Source organism: Lathyrus oleraceus, chromosome 7, assembly GCF_024323335.1.
Source record: "Lathyrus oleraceus cultivar Zhongwan6 chromosome 7, CAAS_Psat_ZW6_1.0, whole genome shotgun sequence".
NCBI classification, from domain to species: domain Eukaryota; kingdom Viridiplantae; phylum Streptophyta; class Magnoliopsida; order Fabales; family Fabaceae; genus Lathyrus; species Lathyrus oleraceus.
The window spans coordinates 104,675,107-104,698,959 of record NC_066585.1 but is presented as its reverse complement, the minus strand read 5'-3'; the positions used below and the strand labels follow the sequence as shown (position 1 = coordinate 104,698,959).

Below are 23,853 nucleotides of genomic sequence, written 5' to 3'. Positions count from 1 at the left end.
TCAAATTTCAAGTGTTCAATCACAAACTTCATATATTATAGAAAAGTTTCATTAAACCTTTAAGCACTTAAGTACTATATAATTTTGAATTGTTTATTAGAAAGGCAAGATAATATTTATGAATTTTGGAAAGTGTCCAAAATCATTGTTACTCAAAGTAGTTTTTTTTATTATATTGTTGTAATTGATCACCAAGTGTGCGGTGACTTAATTTGTAAAGAAAGTGTATGTACTTTCTAAAAGTGTTTGCAAATTTAAATTGGTATATTTTATGTTTGTGTTGTAAAAGGTTCTTTGATTCGGGGAGATTCAAAATCCATCATAGTGTTGGTGTTTGTGAAAAGTCATTTGAATTTGATTGATTCAAAGTCCACCATAGGTTTGACATTTATGTTAGAAGATTGTAAGAGAGGCCTTGATGTGAGAGTTGTACAAAGATCTAACATAGTGAAAAAATCCTTCAAGGTGTGAAGGGACTAGATGTACCTTAAATTGGAAAGGGGAACTGGGATAACTCTCTTGTGTCTTTTACTTTTTTGCACTTTCTTTCAAAGTTGATACACTTAATTCTGGAAAAAATAAAACAGGAAGAATCATTGTTTAAAACAAGAAAAATCAAGAAAACCTAATTCACCCCATCTTAGCTTGCACTCTATAGTTAGAATTGGCATCACAGAAGGTTAAGGAAACATGCTCATCGATCCTGGTGAAGGAGAAGAGCGATCCAAAACGCAGTGGAATTTAAAAATTCTCCTTTAGTGATCCTTACGAATGGGCATGATCAGTGATAGAATCGTTACCTCTTGTGGCGATTGTAACCTTTGATGCAGATCTAAGGGGCGATCACGAACGTTGAACGATGACAACGCCTCTACTCAGTCCACACGAACGGATTCCTTCAATCTCATTGCTAGCTGCTACGAATGAAGGCTTTGAGTGAGAGAGAGAGAAACAAAATTTCATCTGATGAAATGCTTCTGCACAAGGGTTCTATTTATAGAACCACTTGTGTGAGTTGTAAGCTAAAAATCCCATTTAAGTGTATGTGGTCCATATCTTATGATATACCAAAATCACTTAAGCGCGTGGTACCTTACCATATTCCATATTCTACTTAAGTGCACTGTACCTTACGATGTTCTACAATTCACTTAAGTGAACCGTACGGTGTTCCTTATTTACTCTATCTCTCGTCAATCCATCCTTTTGTGTGTGACCCTGTAGGTTTTTGCGGCATTGGCAATTATATTAAATCACGTATTTAACATAATAAACAGTAAGCGGTATCTAACAACACATCACTGCTACCCAAGACACGAAAATGTCATGTGATCTAACAAATCCTTTTGTGATAATACTTATGTGTACAATTATCCTTTTGCCCTTATGTCTATATTGAACACAAGACATATACCGTGTCATCCTTGTCCAGTTCAATATTGGGCCCGTAGACATTTATCCTGTTACGCAGGATGGACAAATTCCATCTAGGTCACTCATGTCCCTTAGTATACTTCGTGGAGTACCCATCAATTGTCTTTATGGTTATCTAGTTACGGACAATGTTTGATCAACAATAAGGAACTCGACTCTACATCTAGGGTCCATAGTGGTTTCAGGTCGAAGGGTGGTATACACCATTATCAGCATGAGAATAACTTATGACCCTTTGCATAACATTCTATATAGTATTCCCATAGCGGGTCAATCCAGTATAAATATTACTCTTAATATTCATACCTATGTTTAAGACTTGATAAATCCTTATCCATGATCCATGAGACGTGATCATCGGTCTATATACATAATAGTCTTAATGCTTTAATGTTATCCCACTTCACAACAAAGCTCAACTACATATACTTTAAGAATAAAGTCCTTATGTTTAATGGGATCTCATGGTCAAGTCACACTTGATACATTAAACGAACTAGCTACTCTAGGGACTTTATTAAGCAAACATAATAAAGAAAAAAAGCCTTTTATTATTAACAAATAATTTGATACAAGTACCAAAAGTATTGGCCTCTAGGGCTTACACCAACAGTTTATTCTATTGCCTGAATACTTCAGAGAACTAGACTCTAACTTTTCATCTACCTATCAAAAAATACTCTAACTTCATCGTTATTCTCTTCATAAAAACCCTAGGTGATTTTCATCAAAACTCTTCCAACATCAACTCGAACATCATCTCTTTTCAACATAAACTCTTCCAACATCAACTTAAACATAACCTATTTTCAAAACTTGTTGAAGCTTCGTCATCACGTTTGAGGTATGTAACTCACTATTAAAATATTCATAGAAATGACTTTATTTTTAGAAATCTTCATAGAAATGTTGTTAGAAATATTGTTACGCATTATGGTTTTAGTTTTAGAAATATTCATAGAAATGGTAATACCACTGAAACGTACACAACTCTTTCATATATGTTGTTTTTCTTGAAATGTTTCATCATAACTTATAACTTAAGTGTATGTTTCTAGTTAGTATTATTCTATGGTTTCTCTCTCTCTCTCTCTCTCTCTCTCTCTCTCTCTCTCACACACACACACACACACACACACACACTCTCTCTCTCTCTCTCTCTCTTTCTCTCTCTCTCTCTCTCTCACACACACACACACACACCTCTCTCTCTCTCTCTCCCATATATCTAGTTAGTATGTTTCTATGTTCTGAATCATTTAGGACGAAATATTGTGTGGTGTGGCTTTGAAGTTCATGTTGGTGTCTCTGTTATATGTTGCTATTTTTTTTTTAATTTACACAGACATGAGTGATTCTACAAGTAACTCTCACACAACATCTGTTGCAACCTCTGTTAATACAAAAAGTAAAAGAAAAACAAGAGATGACACGATGTGTACCAAGGTTAAAAAATCCCACGAAAACAATGTTCGCTACCTTGTTAATTTTGATCTGAGAACCGGTAAGGCTTATGGTAAAAATGTTGATGATTTTAAGGGTTATGTGGCATTGAAAGGTAGAAGCAAAATGAGTATTTTGATAGATAATTGACACGAGGTTGATGGTGATTTGATAGATAACATATGGACCAGTATTACGATATTTATTATGAATTTTTTGATTTGTTTTACAAGTATATAATACCATTTACTTTTTTTGGTTTAATACTAATATCAACTCTATTATGTAAACGTAAGAAGTGTTTATTGTTCCAGAGGATACTATATTGAAAAAGAAATGGCTTGCATATGCTAGTGAGTGTTGGAGGGGCTTTAAGACACAACTCACAAATGAATATATTAAACATCCAAAAGACAATGTAGCGCCTCCATATGTGAAGTATTCATTTATTGATAATAAAGTTTGGGAGGATTTTGTAAAGTCTCACACCACTCATGAATTCTTGGCTAAGAGCAAAAAAGGAAAGGCGAATAGAGCTAAGAATATTTATCCACATAGATTGTCTCGTGGATGATATGATAAACTTGAAAAAAAATGATTAATGGAAAAAGAAAACAACGGGGACTAGAGCTGTGAGATCCTTCTAGAAGTCTTGATCGTAGTTCATCTTCATCATCACGCCATGAGAAATGGAAGATGACACACCAAAAACCATATGGCCCGTTCATATTAGAGGTTACTTGTGAAATGGATGAAAAGATTGTAATAGATACTTTTTTCAACATTACTTATTTTAGTTAATTCAATTTGGTAAAGATGAACTTTTATATGTATTGTAGTGTGTACTAGTTGAACATGCCAAAGTTGGTATCTTCGTTCCACAAGATCGTCATGACATCTTGGTAGAAGCAATTGAAACCATTGAGCATGTTAGGCGTGTCCATGGTATTGGAAGAGACATCGACTTGAAGTTACATTGTGGACCATCACAACCAATTAATGAAGTAAACCATATGAGAGAAATTGAAGAGATAGTTACTGAAAAGACAAGGGATGTATTAGGACATGAGCAAGAGAAATGGAATCAGGAGGAACAAAAGAGGATATTTTAGGAGAAGTGGGAGAGGATGTCACATGAGATATGAGAGGAACGGTAAATGATGTTCCAGGAGGAGCGTGAGAGGATGTTGTAAGAGGTGCGGGAGGAGATAGAGACGTTGGTTGAGGTTGGCAGAGAGAATTGTACTCGGGATATGATTGAGGTACAAGTATAATTTAAAATATTTGTGTTGAATGTTGTTGTTATTGTTTGTGTATTTTAATTATTGTATTGTGTTTTAGTTGTTTTTATGATTCCTAAATTGAAATAAATGGGTGTACTCAACCACTCAATTCCAGATCAGTTGAACATACATGAGAAAATAGTTGAGAAAGTTGTTTTGGTTGGTACATTCACGAAAGATAGTTTTTCGTCCCCGTATCACAATATTGAGACCACACCACCTCATATAGATAACACTGAGAGACTATCAATGATGATAGACGATATTCCATAAGTCTCTGAGTTTGAATTAAAACATGAACCACAACAATCTTTTATACTTCATAAGAGTTGTCTTGTGAAACTTTTGAAGGCATATGATTGGCTAGACATATTCGTACTACAATTGTGTTGCTTGTAAGTATAATTTTTACAGTATTTCAATTTATATCCATTGTTCTCATACTTTAACATAAAGTTTAAGATTTACATTAAATTTTAAATAGGGTCCTTAATGAAACGTGTGTTGAAGGGAAATAGAAAAAATATTATTTTATAGATCCATTGAACATTCAATTTTAAGGTAATTCAGCAAATACTATCAAGATGCACATACAAAAAAGTTGGTTAGTGAGAATAAAAAGTGTTACATGACACCGTTTATACACAAGTAAGTATATGTTTTAATTTGTGTTTTCTTTTATAAATTAATTTTATAAACATTATTAATTATTCTGAGTGTTTATGTAGGAATCATTGACAACTAATTCTTTCATGTCTGAAGCAAAATGTTGTAGTTATGTTATGCTCTTTACACTATAAACTTGATGAAGATATGCAAAAGGTTTTGAGCGGGAAAGTAGTATTATTTGTAATACTCAGATTTTACCTTTAATTTTGAATAGTTTTTATTCATGTTTAATTTTTACCGATATGTAGATCTATGGAAGGATACAATTTTGTGAAACGTAATTTAGTTAGTAAAAGCCAAAGTTCATAACATCAGATGTAAGTATTACTTGTGTTTTTTGACATTCTTTATTTTTGGTAATGTATTACTTGTGCGTTATGTGTATTAATTAATAACTATACGAAAATTATTCATAGTCACAAAAACAACCAAACAACTTTTAATGTGAATACTATGTTATGAGACATATGTTTAATATTGTCTCCGGATGCATTACCAATGCATGACTTAAGATATTTAACTTTATCCATATACATGTAATTTATGTATATTTGGTAAGTTAATGTTGTTGTTGTTAACTTATCATAATTTAAATTTTGTTCAAACTATAGGGGTTTAGCTACGAAATACCATTCTCACAAGAAGATGTAGATGACATCCGATCACATTAGATCGTTGCCTTCCTATCTTATCATGAATCTCATAAACACTAGTTTTCCTTAATTTACATCTATACACTAAAATTGTATAGAGGTTTTGTCATTAGAGATGCAGAAATGTATAGGTTCAAATATGTATATGTTCTCTTGGTAGATATTTTGTGTATCACAAATTTCATTATAAGTATTGTAAGTATTGTACATTTGGTTTTGTAAACAAAGTAAATTTGGTATTATGTGCTATGTTGTGTATAAAATACAAATGATATGATTCTATCACATAATTTGTAGGTTCTATGTAAAAAATATTACATGCCATTCAAAATGAGATTTAAAAAAATAGGTTATACCCCTCAGTTATTAACAAAAATCGACGTAAAAACAACCAAGAGGTATATGACGCACACTACATGGTTTGAAAATAAAAAATATAACTATTTGGGATCGAACCAATGACCTTTTCAACCAATGAAAAGACAAAGGAAGTTAGTCAAAGAGAAACATCAACTTCAATAAAGAAAGTTACTTGTTTTGGATTTGGAAGAAGAGGTCATGTCAAAAGTGACTGCCCTGCTCTTCAAAAGAAGATCAAAGTCAACGACAAGAAGGATGGAAAATCCAAAAGAGAATATGTAGCATGGAAAGGCAATGAAGTAAGTTCATCTTCAAATGAAGAACAAACAAACATGACATTAATGACTTCACACCATTCTGATAATTAAGAAAATGAGGTTAGTGATATTGAACCATCTTATGATGAATTGCATAATATTTTCCTTTAATTGCATGAAAAATGTTTGACACTTTGTAGAACATGTTCAAAACAAAAGAAAATCATTTTATCTATAGAAAGTAAGGCTAATGATATGAAATTGGAATTAGAACAAGTCAAAAATTCAACATGTAATAAATGTGAAACTCTTGAATTAAAAATTGTTGAATTGAACCTGTCTTAAAGAAATATGAGAAATGGAATCTCGGTTCAGAAAATATGCTAAATAAGCAAAGATAGTCTAATGATAAATATGGATTTGGATACTCTACATTTGATAAATCAAGTACAAGTTAAACTATCTTTGTTAAGACTAGCAATAAATTCAACAATGAGGAATCAAAGAAAGTGAAAGTTGTAATGCATCCTAATAAGACCTATGTTAAAAATAGTTCTTATGTTTCTAAAGATAAGAATTTCTTTAAACCTACATATTTTTATTGCAATACAAAAGATAATACTCCAAGCTATTAAGAAACTTTGGTACTCCTAGTGGCAATTATGTATGGGTAGAGAAATGAACTAACCCAAGAGGACCCAAAGAAAATTAGTTACCTAGAAAAAGCTTTTAATTCTATTTTATAGGTGTACTTGGAGACCATGTGATAAAATTATTAAATTAAGATTGATTTTTCAAGATACAATAAGATCATATGGTATGTTAAGATTAAAGTTTTACTTGATTGAAAATGATTTTAAAAAGATTGACATCTTCAAAGAGTGTCTCATCTGTATCAACATAATCACTTTAGAAGAGCATTAACATTGACATCGAATCATTGTGAAGAAGATAAGTATTTTAATATATATGAAACATCTTTTCCCTATATTACTTTACTTTGAATTTTACTCTTTTTATTTTTGATAATGTCAAAAATGAGAGAATAAATGTTTTTTTTATTAATTTCAAGGATAGCAAAGATAAAGCATGAATTAAAAAATAAATGGGGAGGTATACAAGATAGGGGAGCATCAAGTGTTAAACAAAAATTTTCCATCAATATGTTTTGTCATCATAAAAAAAGGGAGAGATTGTAAAGAAGATGTTCATTATCTATCTTAGTTTAGTTTTGATGAAGGAAAAAACTTATCAAAGAAGAAATATAAAAGAATAAAAAGTTTGAAAATAAGAATAAAGAATGCATAAGCTTTGGATATTATGGAAATACAAAGGATTTGATCATGAGATAAAGTACAATGTCAAATCATCTTTGTATAAACTTTAGATGCTAAAAAATCTCTCATCCAATCTCCTCTAAAGTTTTTTCAACATTCATGCATCATTGACATTCAAGCCACAACTTTTAAAAGGCCAAAATCAATTTTTTTAATGGTGTAATCGATTTCACATTTCAAGCACTCGATTGAATGATTGTTCTACCAGAAAATTTAAAACGTTGAATCTGCACTTTTTAAGTCAAATAACTCGTTAACCAATTTAAGAAATAAGTTACATGACTATTGTTGTTTGAAATTTGAAAATCGTTATGCACTTTTTAAATAAGGTATCTATTTAACCGATTTAAGAAATCATGTACAAACTGCAAAATTGTGTTTTTCATGAACCATTGTCATTCTAAACTATTGCAAGTTTTTATAGAAATGTCTCAAACTTATGTATCTATTCTTAGAGATTATTTGAGATGTATTTAAGGTAAAATACATTAGTTTTTCAAATAACATCTTTCATTAAAATTTTCAAGCTATTCATTCAAATTTCAAGTGTTCAATCACAAACTTCATGGAAATTTTTTCTGTATAATTTTCATATATTATAGAAAAGTTTCATTAAACCTTTGAACACTTAAGTTCTATATAATTGTGAATTATTTATTTGAATGGGAAAATCAAATTTCTGAATTTTGAAAAGTATCCAAAATCATTGTTACTAATAGTATTTTTTATCATATTGTTGTAATTGATCACCAAGTGTGTTGTAACTTAATTTGTAAAGAAAATGTGTCTATTTTTTAAATGTGTTTGCAAATAGAAAGTTGTATATTTTATGTTTGTATTGTAAAAGGTTCTTTAATTCGTAGAGATTCAAAGTTCACCATAGTATTGGGGTTTGTGAAAAGGTCCTTTGAACTGTGTTGATTCAAAATCCACCATAAATTTGATGTTTATGTTAGAAGATTGTAACGGATACTCACGACACTTATATGATGATGCTAGTTTAATTGGCAGATCCTTGTATTTTAGTTTCTTGCAAAAATTATTTTCTATAAAATTATCTTTTATTCTTTTGTTTTTCTTCCCGACTATAGTGGGAAGAAATCTATAACAGCACAAAGCCATTGAAATTCAAATGAAAAAAAAGAAAACAACTACAATACAAAAGTAAGGCCTTGATTTATTAATTAATTGAAAAAAAAGAATACATGCCAGAGTACTTGAGGTGTAGATTATTGTATTTGAAACAATAGCTTAAAATAGAGCTGTAACAAATAAGTTGAAGGGACACAATCATACAACAACTTCAATGAATATAAATCCACGTAAAATGAACACAGATCTTCTACAATACCAGCAATTTGACACACATGAAGGCCCTACATAGATAAGATAGAAGAATGGTCAATTAAGTAGCACCCATTGATGACATCAATTTGGCTAATGCCATCTTCCAATGCTCATGTCGGATAAAAGCCTCCGCTTCTAGATCAACACTGTTATTTCGGTTGAGAAACCTCGTATCTAGTCGACTGGCCTCTGTCTCATGACGAAGCTTTACATGGTATGATTGATTTGCCCAGGCTATAGGTTTCTCGTATGTCACAACAATAAGGTTTTGATGATGATGCCGTGGATAAGATGCAGGTTCCAAAATCTCATGGATGTGACTCCACCTATAATTGTTGTTTTGGTATGCCATTTCGAAACTCTTGGGTTGTTCTGTTGGAAAATTGGTGGTAGTTATGTTGTTCTTTTATATAGCTAGTTTGTTTTAATTTCAGCTTCTATATTTATAGTTTATTATTATACGTGTGGTTAAATATTAGTTATTCGATAATGATATGAAAGAATCTAATGCCTCCATTGATTCAACACATGCAACTTTTATTCCTTCAAAACCAATAAAGTGTATACCAATTACGATTTTTCTATATATGATCAAGAAAAAGTTGCGTTCTAGACGCTAGAATATTAACACAAATGATAAAATTGACACAAGTGTTAGATTTTTTAATAAAAAGAACAAGGTAATTTTAATTTTATATTCTCGTAATTATTATTTCTCCGCATATTTAAAAATATACTAGTGTTTAATAAATTAACATCTCATTATTTGTATCTCATTATTTGTACGCTTGTATTTGAACAATATATTCATCAATAAGATTTTGTGATTGATAATTGGACAAACATAATTCTAATAGGATCACGAGTTTAAACTAAAAATATGGGGATCAGAGTAATATCTTCATACATTTCACCGCTATCAGACCTCGTTTTTGGTTCGTTTGTGGGTCGGAATAAATCTAAGGTCATAAGTTTGAACTAAGGAGGATTGAATAAATATGTACTTTGAACCAAGATGATAACCTGATCCATTACGAAAGGTGATATTCATACCTAAAAAGAAAAGACGATCACGGCCACATCATGTCATGTTATAATATAAACAACTAAATAACATGTTATGAAATGAAAGGTTCAACCACACTAATACCTTCTCGTTAAAAATTTTAAAAATAATATTCCACTTTGTCGAGAATAATGATATGCGAAACAAAGAGCAAAGACAATTAAAATAAATGGCATCAAACAACAAAATAACACGTCAAATAGTGTAATCAAATCTAAAAGATAAAAGACAAGTACACAAAGAATTTATTTGTCCATTTCAATCAAACTAATCTACTTTGAGAAAGAGAATACTTCCCTGATTCACTATACTTTAAAAAAGTTATTACAAGATATTAAAAATGAGTAAAAAAAATAGTCTCTCAAATTTTTAAGGACTAACCATATTTTCAACCCAAAGTATTTTTCAATCTCTCTCACTTATTAGACATGTGATGAATAATTAACAAGTATATTAATTTTATTTTCAACTTAATAAAATCAAATTTAATTTTTCACAGGGATTTCTCTATTTCAACATCGCAATTGAAAAGTACTAAAATTATTGAATTGCGCTTTTATCTTGAAATGTTGGTTTAATAGAAAATAAAATATAAATAGTTGAATATTATCAAATAATAAAAGTGACCAGGTTTTATTTTGAATCCGTTAATTCTCATTATTGGTATCTACGGCACTTTCCTTAAAGTGATTTTCTAGTTTTATGATAAATTAATTCAATTTTTATATCCAATTCCTTGATATATAATTCACTCTTTTAACAACAACTTCCTAACTCCTTAGATGAGTTCGGAATCAAAACAGAAAATAGTGCTTGTTAATTTATAAATCACATAATTATATTATTATATATTCCTAGATTAATTATTAATTTCGATTGATTAATCTATTTCCGATTTTAAGAATTAAGATCAATAATCACTTTCAACCTAAGTTCAATTTATATGTTTGCAACACATAAAAAACTTTAAGAACAAGATTAATCGACTAACAACTATAATTTCAAATCAACACTATAACATTTTTTACTTTAGACAACAAGTTATAGACAACTGTTAGAAAACCGTCCTTTAAAGGTATAATAGACTGCACTTTTATATGCGTTGATGAGTTTCTATACAATAGCTAGAAAACCGTCCCTTATTTACTTTACGCTATAATTCTAGAAACGCGGGCATATCATATTTGTTATCCATTCATCATAAGCAACGATTAATAATAAAACGTATATAACCGTCGTGTATTCTTTTTTTGCCACTATTATGAAAGTGTGATCCTATTTCTTTTATAGAAAGCAAAATTTTCTCAAAATGTAAAACCTAGGAGTCAAACCCAGGTTTAATACCAACTTTCGCGGCCACTACACCACACTTATTTTTTTAATAATCTGAACCTCAATCAAATAAATTAATTAATTAATAAATATATATATATATATATATATATATATATATATATATATATATATATATATATATATATATATATATATATATATATATATATATATATATATTGAAATATATATTGAAATTCAAAAAAGTTGTAAGGGAAAATAAGTGGATGAGAAAACCCAATTTACGGTTGTAAGTTAAATTATAATATCCATTTTAATTGTAGATGTAGTTTTTAATTTTGTTCAAAACTGATAGTTTAATATATTAGGATAAACTTCAAGAATCTATTGAAAATTCAAGTGAAGCATGAACACAAACATTTCATTCACTATTTAGAAAAGAAAATTCCGGTAGAGTGAGATGTTATGGAAGAACTATTATATCATCATTGTTGAAATGAAGAAATTTCTTTAATGAAAATACAATATGATGGTAAAATTTCTGATATGACGTAAAAGATGGGATCAATGGAGGCACTTTTAAAAAGCATGTATATGCAATAAAATCCATATTTAAGTGAAGATGAAGTAAATGATAAGATGAGAGAAGCTTTGTACAATGATAATATTCCAACACCGCACTCATCGACATCAACTTGTACTCCTGCTCATCAAAAGGCACTACAATTGATATTAATCAAAATTAATTTATTAAGTATTGAGTTGTTATTTCTTTATTGTTTTGATTGGTAAAATTTATGTCTAAATTTCATAAAGATCTGAGTTCAATCACACTTTTAACTTTTGAAAGAATGATGTTTTCTCAAAATCTTGTTTATCATGAGTTGCTCAACAAAATCTACTTGCATGATACCTATGATAAGGTTAACATTGTTAGGACCCCTTCCAGATTCAGTAGATTTATAAGATTTCTATTACTTTGATTCAAGAAATTAATTTTCAAATTTATAATGGATATAATGGACATCATGTCTATACTTTGAAATACTTACAAACTTATGGTTAATGATGTTTAAAAGAGTGGTTAATTATGTTCAATGCATGCTTAGTAAATTACTGCATTTTGAATAGAAATAAATTTGCTTCTTTGGTGTCTTTGGCTTTAAAAATATGATTATTTTAGTGTTTATATTAATTTATAAATTTTTTCTTCATATTTACAAGATAGAAATAAAGATGACCCTCAAGATGAACAAGACGGCAATCTCCAACATGACGAAGATCTTCATTATGATCAAGATGACGATCTTCAATATGATCAAGATGATGATATTCAATATGATCAAGTTGACGGTTCTCAAGATGATGATTCTCATGATCCTCAATACAATGAATATGATGAAGACCATCATTGATTCAAATATGGACAATTATGTTTTGTTTTATGGAGTTACATATGTCAACTAATTAGTTTATTACATTTCAAAGAGTTTGAATTTATTTTGAAATTTTTTTTTTTACATTTCAAAGTGTTTATTACACTTCATCTTATTAATACTTCATATTGATATGTTTTGATCAATTTATTCATGTTTTGGGGACGATTATTTTTTCTGTTGTTACTAGAAAACCGCAACTTAAAACTAAAACTAAACCCGTGGACTATTGAAGTTTGAAGAGACAGTATTTTGAATCCGTGAGTAAGAATAAAAAACCACGCTCTAAAGGAACATGCAACGACCGTTTATTCCACGCCTGATAAACCGCCCCCCAAAGCCTTAGGCTATGGTTATTACACTTTAGGTTGCGGTTTTGCGTTGTTGTCAAAAGTCATTTTTGTTGTAGTGCAAGAAAATAGTATAAAGGCAATTAAAGGCAATTAAATGGGTCATTTTTGAAGATTCAGCCTGAGAATCGTTTTCCAGTGATCCAGCCTGAGGGTCATTTTTGAAGATTCAGCCTGAGAATCGTTTTCCAGTGATCCAGCCTGAGGGTCATTTTTGAAGATTCAGCCTGCGAATCGTTTTCCCAAGAGTCAGGCTAAGGTTTGTTTTGAAGATTCAGCCAGAGAGTCGACTACGAGCGTTATTTCCCCAGCAAGCCGGCTAGAGGAATAAATTGACAGCTCAACAGAAAATCAGCTTACAAGAGGATCCAGCCCGCGGATCGCATTTAAAAAACAAAGTCTAATCGAAGAGTCGTTATAACATGTTCTAGCCTGAAGAATATGTACGAAGCCCAAAAGTGAGATATTCTCGAAGCTGCATATCTAACATGAAGACTGTAGATTTCGAAAGAGGGTCAACCGACGTATGCCCCAGATGCGAGATCCTGATGATGGGAATTTATCATCAAATCAATCCAGATCTAGCCAGAAGATCGAAGTCAGGTCTAGCCCGAAGACCGAATATAGATTCAGCCAGAGAATCGAAGAGAATAGATTCAGCCAGAGAATCGAAGAGAATAGATTCAGCCAGAGAATCGATCCCCAGTGAAGTCGCCCGAAGATCGAAAATCGAATCCAGCCAGAGGATCAAAATCGTATCCAGCCCGAGGATTAAAATTAATATCCAACCAGAGGATTAAGTTGAGTATAGATTCGGCCAGATGATCGAAACTCCAGATTAAGTCAGAAGACTGATTCAGATTCAGCCAGAGGATCGGAAGAGAAATAAACAACGCGGTGTATTTCAGCATTTTTGTGGTGTTCTCGGAGCACAAATTTTCGGTCTGTCTTTGTTATTTAATCACAGCTCACCCTGTTTGTTTGATAAGCTGTTCGCTTTCATCCTACTCGGGTTAGCTGATGACTGAATAGGGGCAGCTGTAACACCCCAAAATTTGCCCTCCTTATTCACGCATTCATTTTTAGGTCATTTAACATTAGATACATTGCATTTCATCATGTCAATCAGAATCAGATCCAAGAAACTTTATTTTAAAAAAAAAATGAAAAAAAAAACGAAAAAAAAAGAAAAAAAGAAAAAAAAGGAAATAAAAAAAAATAAAAAAAAACGAAAAAAATAAAATAAAATAAAAACGAAAAATAAAAAATAAAAAATAAAAAATAAAAATAATAATAATAAAAAAAAATTAATTAAATAAATAAATTTAAATAAAAAATAAATAAATAAATAAAATAAAAAATCTTGGACTTGGACCTCTCTCATTTGAGCCCACAAAGCCATGAAAATCAGGTTATAAAAGAGGGAGAACAGACAGAAAAAGGAAGAGAAGCAAAAACACTCTGAGGTTTCCTTGGAACAAAACCCTGGACAAAACCTGAAGAGAAACCTAGACAGAGAGAGTGAGAATTAAGCTGCAGCAACCTCTAGGCAACTCTGAAAGGTTCATTCTGACTCACACACTTTCAGCTCAAGCAAACCCTGACATTGATTTGCAAATCCAGCCGTGCCATTTGATTTCAACCGATCTCTCCAATCAGGTTTGCCCTTATTCCCATTACCTTTGAGCTTTGAATTTGAATACTCTGAATATTTGAGGTATTATGGGTGAATTTGATACCTTTTGATGCATGTCTTTTTTGTGAATTTTAATGGCATGATTCATGTGGTTACATTTTGATTTGGGGGCAACCCTCGATTACCCTATTTTTTTGTCTCTAACCTGTTTGTTGAGTTTTTGTGAGGGCTCACATGACTTTTGCAGGGATAACTTGCGTGGTTTTCCATTTTATTTGTGGATACCCCCTGGAGGTTTCATTCCGATTACCTGTACTGACTCACTTTCTTTGATGGTGTTAGCTTGGAAGCATCTCAGGGTTTCCTTGTTCCGTTAATTACTGTTACTTCGGATCTTTATCCGTGTGGTACTTTTACATTTTCCCGTATTTTTACCGCTTTCTTAGCTGGAAGACCTCGATAGGAGACGATGTTTTGTGTGTTTACTTTATGCAGGTTCCTTCGTCTAGGATTTCCCTTTTGCCCTTGAGCATCCCTAAAACCCAAAACAACACGTTAACTCCTTCTACTACAGGCGAGTAAGTCTCCAAAGGTCGAGCATCCGGTAGATTGCGTAGTAACGTCGTTCGTCCAAAACCCAATCCATAACCCCGTAGTTAGCCGAACTACAGCTTGCTCTGATTCTCATTCCAGATGAGATACGTAGGCATAAGACGCGATGTCTTACCGAGCACACTTCCCTTAACCCCTAGGTAGCCGAGCTACGAAGACTCTGATTCTCATATTCAGATGAGATACGTATGCTGTGGATGCGACATCCGTGCGAGTCATTTTCTTTTGACCCCTTTTTTTAGTAAATAACACATTAGATAAACCCACACCCTTTAGACAAGAACTACAAAAGTGGATCCCGTAGAGTACTACGGATGGGTAGGGGCGCTAATACCTTCCCTTCGCATAATCGACTCCCGAACCCAAGATTTGGTTGCGAGACCCTGTCTTGTCCTTTCCTTTTTCCAGGTTTACTTCGAGCGTTCCTTTCCCTCCTTTGGGATAAATAACGCACGGTGGCGACTCTCCTGTCTTTCTTCGCCGGTTGTTTTTTTTCGCATTCCATTTTTCAGGTTGCGACAGTATGTACCCGGTACCTGGTATGGGTACCAGTACGAAATACGACATTTTTTGAAAAACCAAGGTACGGGTACACGAGTATAAATTTATATGTGCTCTGATTTCTCTCGGCAGAAGATGAAGAATTTGGTTGTGCAAGGAGTTTCAATGCAATGGATTAAAGTTTAGGGATTGAAGATCCATAAGTTATTCACTATTCCTTTGGTTTCAAGACCCACCGATCTTGCAACAAATCAAATTGGCCAAACACTACATCAGTACTTGAAAATCCCATTAAAAAATGCCTAAAATTATACCAATAGAAGAAGAAAATTGAGTTCGCGTACCTAATATGTATCCATTGGAGTACCGACTTAAAAAAAAGTACGGTGTCGTTATGTATCATACGAGTACCGTATGCGTACCGGTACTTTGCCTAAAATGGAGTACCCATGCTTTACAGGATCTTAGCTATCAATATGTGAAGAAGATGTTCATCATTTATCTTTGTTTAATTTTAGAGAAGACAAAATCTTATCAAAGAAGAAAAAAATTGGAATCAAGAATAAGAATGCATGAGTTTTGGATATTATGGAAATCAAAAGGATTTTACCATAAGATAAGGTACAATGTCAATTAATCTTTGTATAAACTTTAGATGCTAAAAAAATCTCATTCAACCCCCTCTAAAATTTTCCCAACATTCATGTATAATTGACTTTCAAGCCACAACTTTTAAAAGACCAAAATTCAAATTTTGAATGGTGCAATCGATTACACATTTCAAGTAATTGATTGAATGATGGTTCATCTAAAAATTTTAAAACGTTGAATCTTCACTTTTTAAGTAAGGAAACTAGTTAATTAATTTAAGAAATAGGTTACATGACATTTGTTGTTTGAAATTTGAAAATCGTTCTGCATTTTTAAAATCAGGTATCCATTTAACCGATTTAAGAAACCTTGTTCAAAATGTATAATTGTGTCTTTTCATGAACCATTGTCATTCTAAACTATTGCAAATCTTAATATAAATGTATCAAACTTATGCATCTATTCTTAGAGTTTCTTAGGATGTATTTAAGGGAAAATACATTAGTTGTTCTAAATAACCTCTTTCATTAAAATTCTCAAACAATTCATTCAAATTTCAAGTGTTCAATCACAAACTTCATATATTATAGAAAAGTTTCATTAAACCTTTAAGCACTTAAGTACTATATAATTTTGAATTGTTTATTAGAAAGGCAAGATCAAATTTATGAATTTTGGAAAGTGTCCAAAATCATTGTTACTCAAAGTAGTTTTTTTTATTATATTGTTGTAATTGATCACCAAGTGTGCGGTGACTTAATTTGTAAAGAAAGTGTATGTACTTTCTAAAAGTGTTTGCAAATTTAAATTGGTATATTTTATGTTTGTGTTGTAAAAGGTTCTTTGATTCGGGGAGATTCAAAATCCATCATAGTGTTGGTGTTTGTGAAAAGTCATTTGAATTTGATTGATTCAAAGTCCACCATAGGTTTGACATTTATGTTAGAAGATTGTAAGAGAGGCCTTGATGTGAGAGTTGTACAAAGATCTAACATAGTGAAAAAATCCTTCAAGGTGTGAAGGGACTAGATGTACCTTAAATTGGAAAGGGGAACTGGGATAACTCTCTTGTGTCTTTTACTTTTTTGCACTTTCTTTCAAAGTTGATACACTTAATTCTGGAAAAAACAAAACAGGAAGAATCATTGTTTAAAACAAGAAAAATCAAGAAAACCTAATTCACCCCATCTTAGCTTGCACTCTATAGTTAGAATTGGCATCACAGAAGGTTAAGGAAACATGCTCATCGATCCTGGTGAAGGAGAAGAGCGATCCAAAACGCAGTGGAATTTAAAAATTCTCCTTTAGTGATCCTTACGAATGGGCATGATCAGTGATAGAATCGTTACCTCTTGTGGCGATTGTAACCTTTGATGCAGATCTAAGGGGCGATCACGAACGTTGAACGATGACAACGCCTCTACTCAGTCCACACGAACGGATTCCTTCAATCTCATTGCTAGCTGCTACGAATGAAGGCTTTGAGTGAGAGAGAGAGAAACAAAATTTCATCTGATGAAATGCTTCTGCACAAGGGTTCTATTTATAGAACCACTTGTGTGAGTTGTAAGCTAAAAATCCCATTTAAGTGTATGTGGTCCATATCTTATGATATACCAAAATCACTTAAGCGCGTGGTACCTTACCATATTCCATATTCTACTTAAGTGCACTGTACCTTACGATGTTCTACAATTCACTTAAGTGAACCGTACGGTGTTCCTTATTTACTCTATCTCTCGTCAATCCATCCTTTTGTGTGTGACCCTGTAGGTTTTTGCGGCATTGGCAATTATATTAAATCACGTATTTAACATAATAAACAGTAAGCGGTATCTAACAACACATCACTGCTACCCAAGACACGAAAATGTCATGTGATCTAACAAATCCTTTTGTGATAATACTTATGTGTACAATTATCCTTTTGCCCTTATGTCTATATTGAACACAAGACATATACCGTGTCATCCTTGTCCAGTTCAATATTGGGCCCGTAGACATTTATCCTGTTACGCAGGATGGACAAATTCCATCTAGGTCACTCATGTCCCTTAGTATACTTCGTGGAGTACCCATCAATTGTCTTTATGGTTATCTAGTTACGGACAATGTTTGATCAACAATAAGGAACTCAACTCTACATCTAGGGTCCATAGTGGTTTCAGGTCGAAGGGTGGTATACACCATTATCAGCATGAGAATAACTTATGACCCTTTGCATAACATTCTATATAGTATTCCCATAGCGGGTCAATCCAGTATAAATATTACTCTTAATATTCATACCTATGTTTAAGACTTGATAAATCCTTATCCATGATCCATGAGACGTGATCATCGGTCTATATACATAATAGTCTTAATGCTTTAATGTTATCCCACTTCACAACAAAGCTCAACTACATATACTTTAAGAATAAAGTCCTTATGTTTAATGGGATCTCATGGTCAAGTCACACTTGATACATTAAACGAACTAGCTACTCTAGGGACTTTATTAAGCAAACATAATAAAGAAAAAAAGCCTTTTATTATTAACAAATAATTTGATACAAGTACCAAAAGTATTGACCTCTAGGGCTTACACCAACAGTTTATTCTATTGCCTGAATACTTCAGAGAACTAGACTCTAACTTTTCATCTACCTATCAAAAAATACTCTAACTTCATCGTTATTCTCTTCATAAAAACCCTAGGTGATTTTCATCAAAACTCTTCCAACATCAACTCGAACATCATCTCTTTTCAACATAAACTCTTCCAACATCAACTTAAACATAACCTATTTTCAAAACTTGTTGAAGCTTCGTCATCACGTTTGAGGTATGTAACTCACTATTAAAATATTCATAGAAATGACTTTATTTTTAGAAATCTTCATAGAAATGTTGTTAGAAATATTGTTACGCATTATGGTTTTAGTTTTAGAAATATTCATAGAAATGGTAATACCACTGAAACGTACACAACTCTTTCATATATGTTGTTTTTCTTGAAATGTTTCATCATAACTTATAACTTAAGTGTATGTTTCTAGTTAGTATTATTCTATGGTTTCTCTCTCTCTCTCTCTCTCTCTCTCTCTCTCTCACACACACACACACACACACACACACACTCTCTCTCTCTCTCTCTCTCTCTTCTCTCTCTCTCTCTCTCTCACACACACACACACACACCTCTCTCTCTCTCTCTCCCATATATCTAGTTAGTATGTTTCTATGTTCTGAATCATTTAGGACGAAATATTGTGTGGTGTGGCTTTGAAGTTCATGTTGGTGTCTCTGTTATATGTTGCTATTTTTTTTTTAATTTACACAGACATGAGTGATTCTACAAGTAACTCTCACACAACATCTGTTGCAACCTCTGTTAATACAAAAAGTAAAAGAAAAACAAGAGATGCCACGATGTGTACCAAGGTTAAAAAATCCCACGAAAACAATGTTCGCTACCTTGTTAATTTTGATCTGAGAACCGGTAAGGCTTATGGTAAAAATGTTGATGATTTTAAGGGTTATGTGGCATTGAAAGGTAGAAGCAAAATGAGTATTTTGATAGATAATTGACACGAGGTTGATGGTGATTTGATAGATAACATATGGACCAGTATTACGATATTTATTATGAATTTTTTGATTTGTTTTACAAGTATATAATACCATTTACTTTTTTTGGTTTAATACTAATATCAACTCTATTATGTAAACGTAAGAAGTGTTTATTGTTCCAGAGGATACTATATTGAAAAAGAAATGGCTTGCATATGCTAGTGAGTGTTGGAGGGGCTTTAAGACACAACTCACAAATGAATATATTAAACATCCAAAAGACAATGTAGCGCCTCCATATGTGAAGTATTCATTTATTGATAATAAAGTTTGGGAGGATTTTGTAAAGTCTCACACCACTCATGAATTCTTGGCTAAGAGCAAAAAAGGAAAGGCGAATAGAGCTAAGAATATTTATCCACATAGATTGTCTCGTGGATGATATGATAAACTTGAAAAAAAATGATTAATGGAAAAAGAAAACAACGGGGACTAGAGCTGTGAGATCCTTCTAGAAGTCTTGATCGTAGTTCATCTTCATCATCACGCCATGAGAAATGGAAGATGACACACCAAAAACCATATGGCCCGTTCATATTAGAGGTTACTTGTGAAATGGATGAAAAGATTGTAATAGATACTTTTTTCAACATTACTTATTTTAGTTAATTCAATTTGGTAAAGATGAACTTTTATATGTATTGTAGTGTGTACTAGTTGAACATGCCAAAGTTGGTATCTTCGTTCCACAAGATCGTCATGACATCTTGGTAGAAGCAATTGAAACCATTGAGCATGTTAGGCGTGTCCATGGTATTGGAAGAGACATCGACTTGAAGTTACATTGTGGACCATCACAACCAATTAATGAAGTAAACCATATGAGAGAAATTGAAGAGATAGTTACTGAAAAGACAAGGGATGTATTAGGACATGAGCAAGAGAAATGGAATCAGGAGGAACAAAAGAGGATATTTTAGGAGAAGTGGGAGAGGATGTCACATGAGATATGAGAGGAACGGTAAATGATGTTCCAGGAGGAGCGTGAGAGGATGTTGTAAGAGGTGCGGGAGGAGATAGAGACGTTGGTTGAGGTTGGCAGAGAGAATTGTACTCGGGATATGATTGAGGTACAAGTATAATTTAAAATTTTGTGTTGAATGTTGTTGTTATTGTTTGTGTATTTTAATTATTGTATTGTGTTTTAGTTGTTTTTATGATTCCTAAATTGAAATAAATGGGTGTACTCAACCACTCAATTCCAGATCAGTTGAACATACATGAGAAAATAGTTGAGAAAGTTGTTTTGGTTGGTACATTCACGAAAGATAGTTTTTCGTCCCCATATCACAATATTGAGACCACACCACCTCATATAGATAACACTGAGAGACTATCAATGATGATAGACGATATTCCATAAGTCTCTGAGTTTGAATTAAAACATGAACCACAACAATCTTTTATACTTCATAAGAGTTGTCTTGTGAAACTTTTGAAGGCATATGATTGGCTAGACATATTCGTACTACAATTGTGTTGCTTGTAAGTATAATTTTTACAGTATTTCAATTTATATCCATTGTTCTCATACTTTAACATAAAGTTTAAGATTTACATTAAATTTTAAATAGGGTCCTTAATGAAACGTGTGTTGAAGGGAAATAGAAAAAATATTATTTTATAGATCCATTGAACATTCAATTTTAAGGTAATTCAGCAAATACTATCAAGATGCACATACAAAAAAGTTGGTTAGTGAGAATAAAAAGTGTTACATGACACCGTTTATACACAAGTAAGTATATGTTTTAATTTGTGTTTTCTTTTATAAATTAATTTTATAAACATTATTAATTATTCTGAGTGTTTATGTAGGAATCATTGACAACTAATTCTTTCATGTCTGAAGCAAAATGTTGTAGTTATGTTATGCTCTTTACACTATAAACTTGATGAAGATATGCAAAAGGTTTTGAGCGGGAAAGTAGTATTATTTGTAATACTCAGATTTTACCTTTAATTTTGAATAGTTTTTATTCATGTTTAATTTTTACCGATATGTAGATCTATGGAAGGATACAATTTTGTGAAACGTAATTTAGTTAGTAAAAGCCAAAGTTCATAACATCAGATGTAAGTATTACTTGTGTTTTTTGACATTCTTTATTTTTGGTAATGTATTACTTGTGCGTTATGTGTATTAATTAATAACTATACGAAAATTATTCATAGTCACAAAAACAACCAAACAACTTTTAATGTGAATACTATGTTATGAGACATATGTTTAATATTGTCTCCGGATGCATTACCAATGCATGACTTAAGATATTTAACTTTATCCATATACATGTAATTTATGTATATTTGGTAAGTTAATGTTGTTGTTGTTAACTTATCATAATTTAAATTTTGTTCAAACTATAGGGGTTTAGCTACGAAATACCATTCTCACAAGAAGATGTAGATGACATCCGATCACATTAGATCGTTGCCTTCCTATCTTATCATGAATCTCATAAACACTAGTTTTCCTTAATTTACATCTATACACTAAAATTGTATAGAGGTTTTGTCATTAGAGATGCAGAAATGTATAGGTTCAAATATGTATATGTTCTCTTGGTAGATATTTTGTGTATCACAAATTTCATTATAAGTATTGTAAGTATTGTACATTTGGTTTTGTAAACAAAGTAAATTTGGTATTATGTGCTATGTTGTGTATAAAATACAAATGATATGATTCTATCACATAATTTGTAGGTTCTATGTAAAAAATATTACATGCCATTCAAAATGAGATTTAAAAAAATAGGTTATACCCCTCAGTTATTAACAAAAATCGACGTAAAAACAACCAAGAGGTATATGACGCACACTACATGGTTTGAAAATAAAAAATATAACTATTTGGGATCGAACCAATGACCTTTTCAACCAATGAAAAGACAAAGGAAGTTAGTCAAAGAGAAACATCAACTTCAATAAAGAAAGTTACTTGTTTTGGATTTGGAAGAAGAGGTCATGTCAAAAGTGACTGCCCTGCTCTTCAAAAGAAGATCAAAGTCAACGACAAGAAGGATGGAAAATCCAAAAGAGAATATGTAGCATGGAAAGGCAATGAAGTAAGTTCATCTTCAAATGAAGAACAAACAAACATGACATTAATGACTTCACACCATTCTGATAATTAAGAAAATGAGGTTAGTGATATTGAACCATCTTATGATGAATTGCATAATATTTTCCTTTAATTGCATGAAAAATGTTTGACACTTTGTAGAACATGTTCAAAACAAAAGAAAATCATTTTATCTATAGAAAGTAAGGCTAATGATATGAAATTGGAATTAGAACAAGTCAAAATTTAACATGTAATAAATGTGAAACTCTTGAATTAAAAATTGTTGAATTGAACCTGTCTTAAAGAAATATGAGAAATGGAATCTCGGTTCAGAAAATATGCTAAATAAGCAAAGATAGTCTAATGATAAATATGGATTTGGATACTCTACATTTGATAAATCAAGTACAAGTTAAACTATCTTTGTTAAGACTAGCAATAAATTCAACAATGAGGAATCAAAGAAAGTGAAAGTTGTAATGCATCCTAATAAGACCTATGTTAAAAATAGTTCTTATGTTTCTAAAGATAAGAGTTTCTTTAAACCTACATATTTTTATTGCAATACAAAAGATAATACTCCAAGCTATTAAGAAACTTTGGTACTCCTAGTGGCAATTATGTATGGGTAGAGAAATGAACTAACCCAAGAGGACCCAAAGAAAATTAGTTACCTAGAAAAAGCTTTTAATTCTATTTTATAGGTGTACTTGGAGACCATGTGATAAAATTATTAAATTAAGATTGATTTTTCAAGATACAATAAGATCATATGGTATGTTAAGAATCTAATGCCTCCATTGATTCAACACATGCAACTTTTATTCCTTCAAAACGAATAAAGTGTATACCAATTACGATTTTTCTATATATGATCAAGAAAAAGTTGCGTTCTAG

General features: G+C 31.7%; 1 long non-coding RNA gene across 2 annotated transcripts in view; it reads right to left on the bottom strand.

Moving 5' to 3' along the window:
- LOC127107474 (uncharacterized) overlaps positions 1–23,853 on the bottom strand; it is a 41,399-nt gene that overhangs the window by 8,230 nt on the left and 9,316 nt on the right. The window contains exon 2 of one of the 2 annotated variants that reach the window (XR_007795737.1): positions 8,589–8,950. The exons of the other annotated variant lie outside the window; for it this stretch is intronic. This is a non-coding gene — a long non-coding RNA (uncharacterized LOC127107474). Of the gene's footprint in view, positions 1–8,588; positions 8,951–23,853 lie in introns of those variants that run through there. 2 annotated transcript variants of the gene reach the window in all.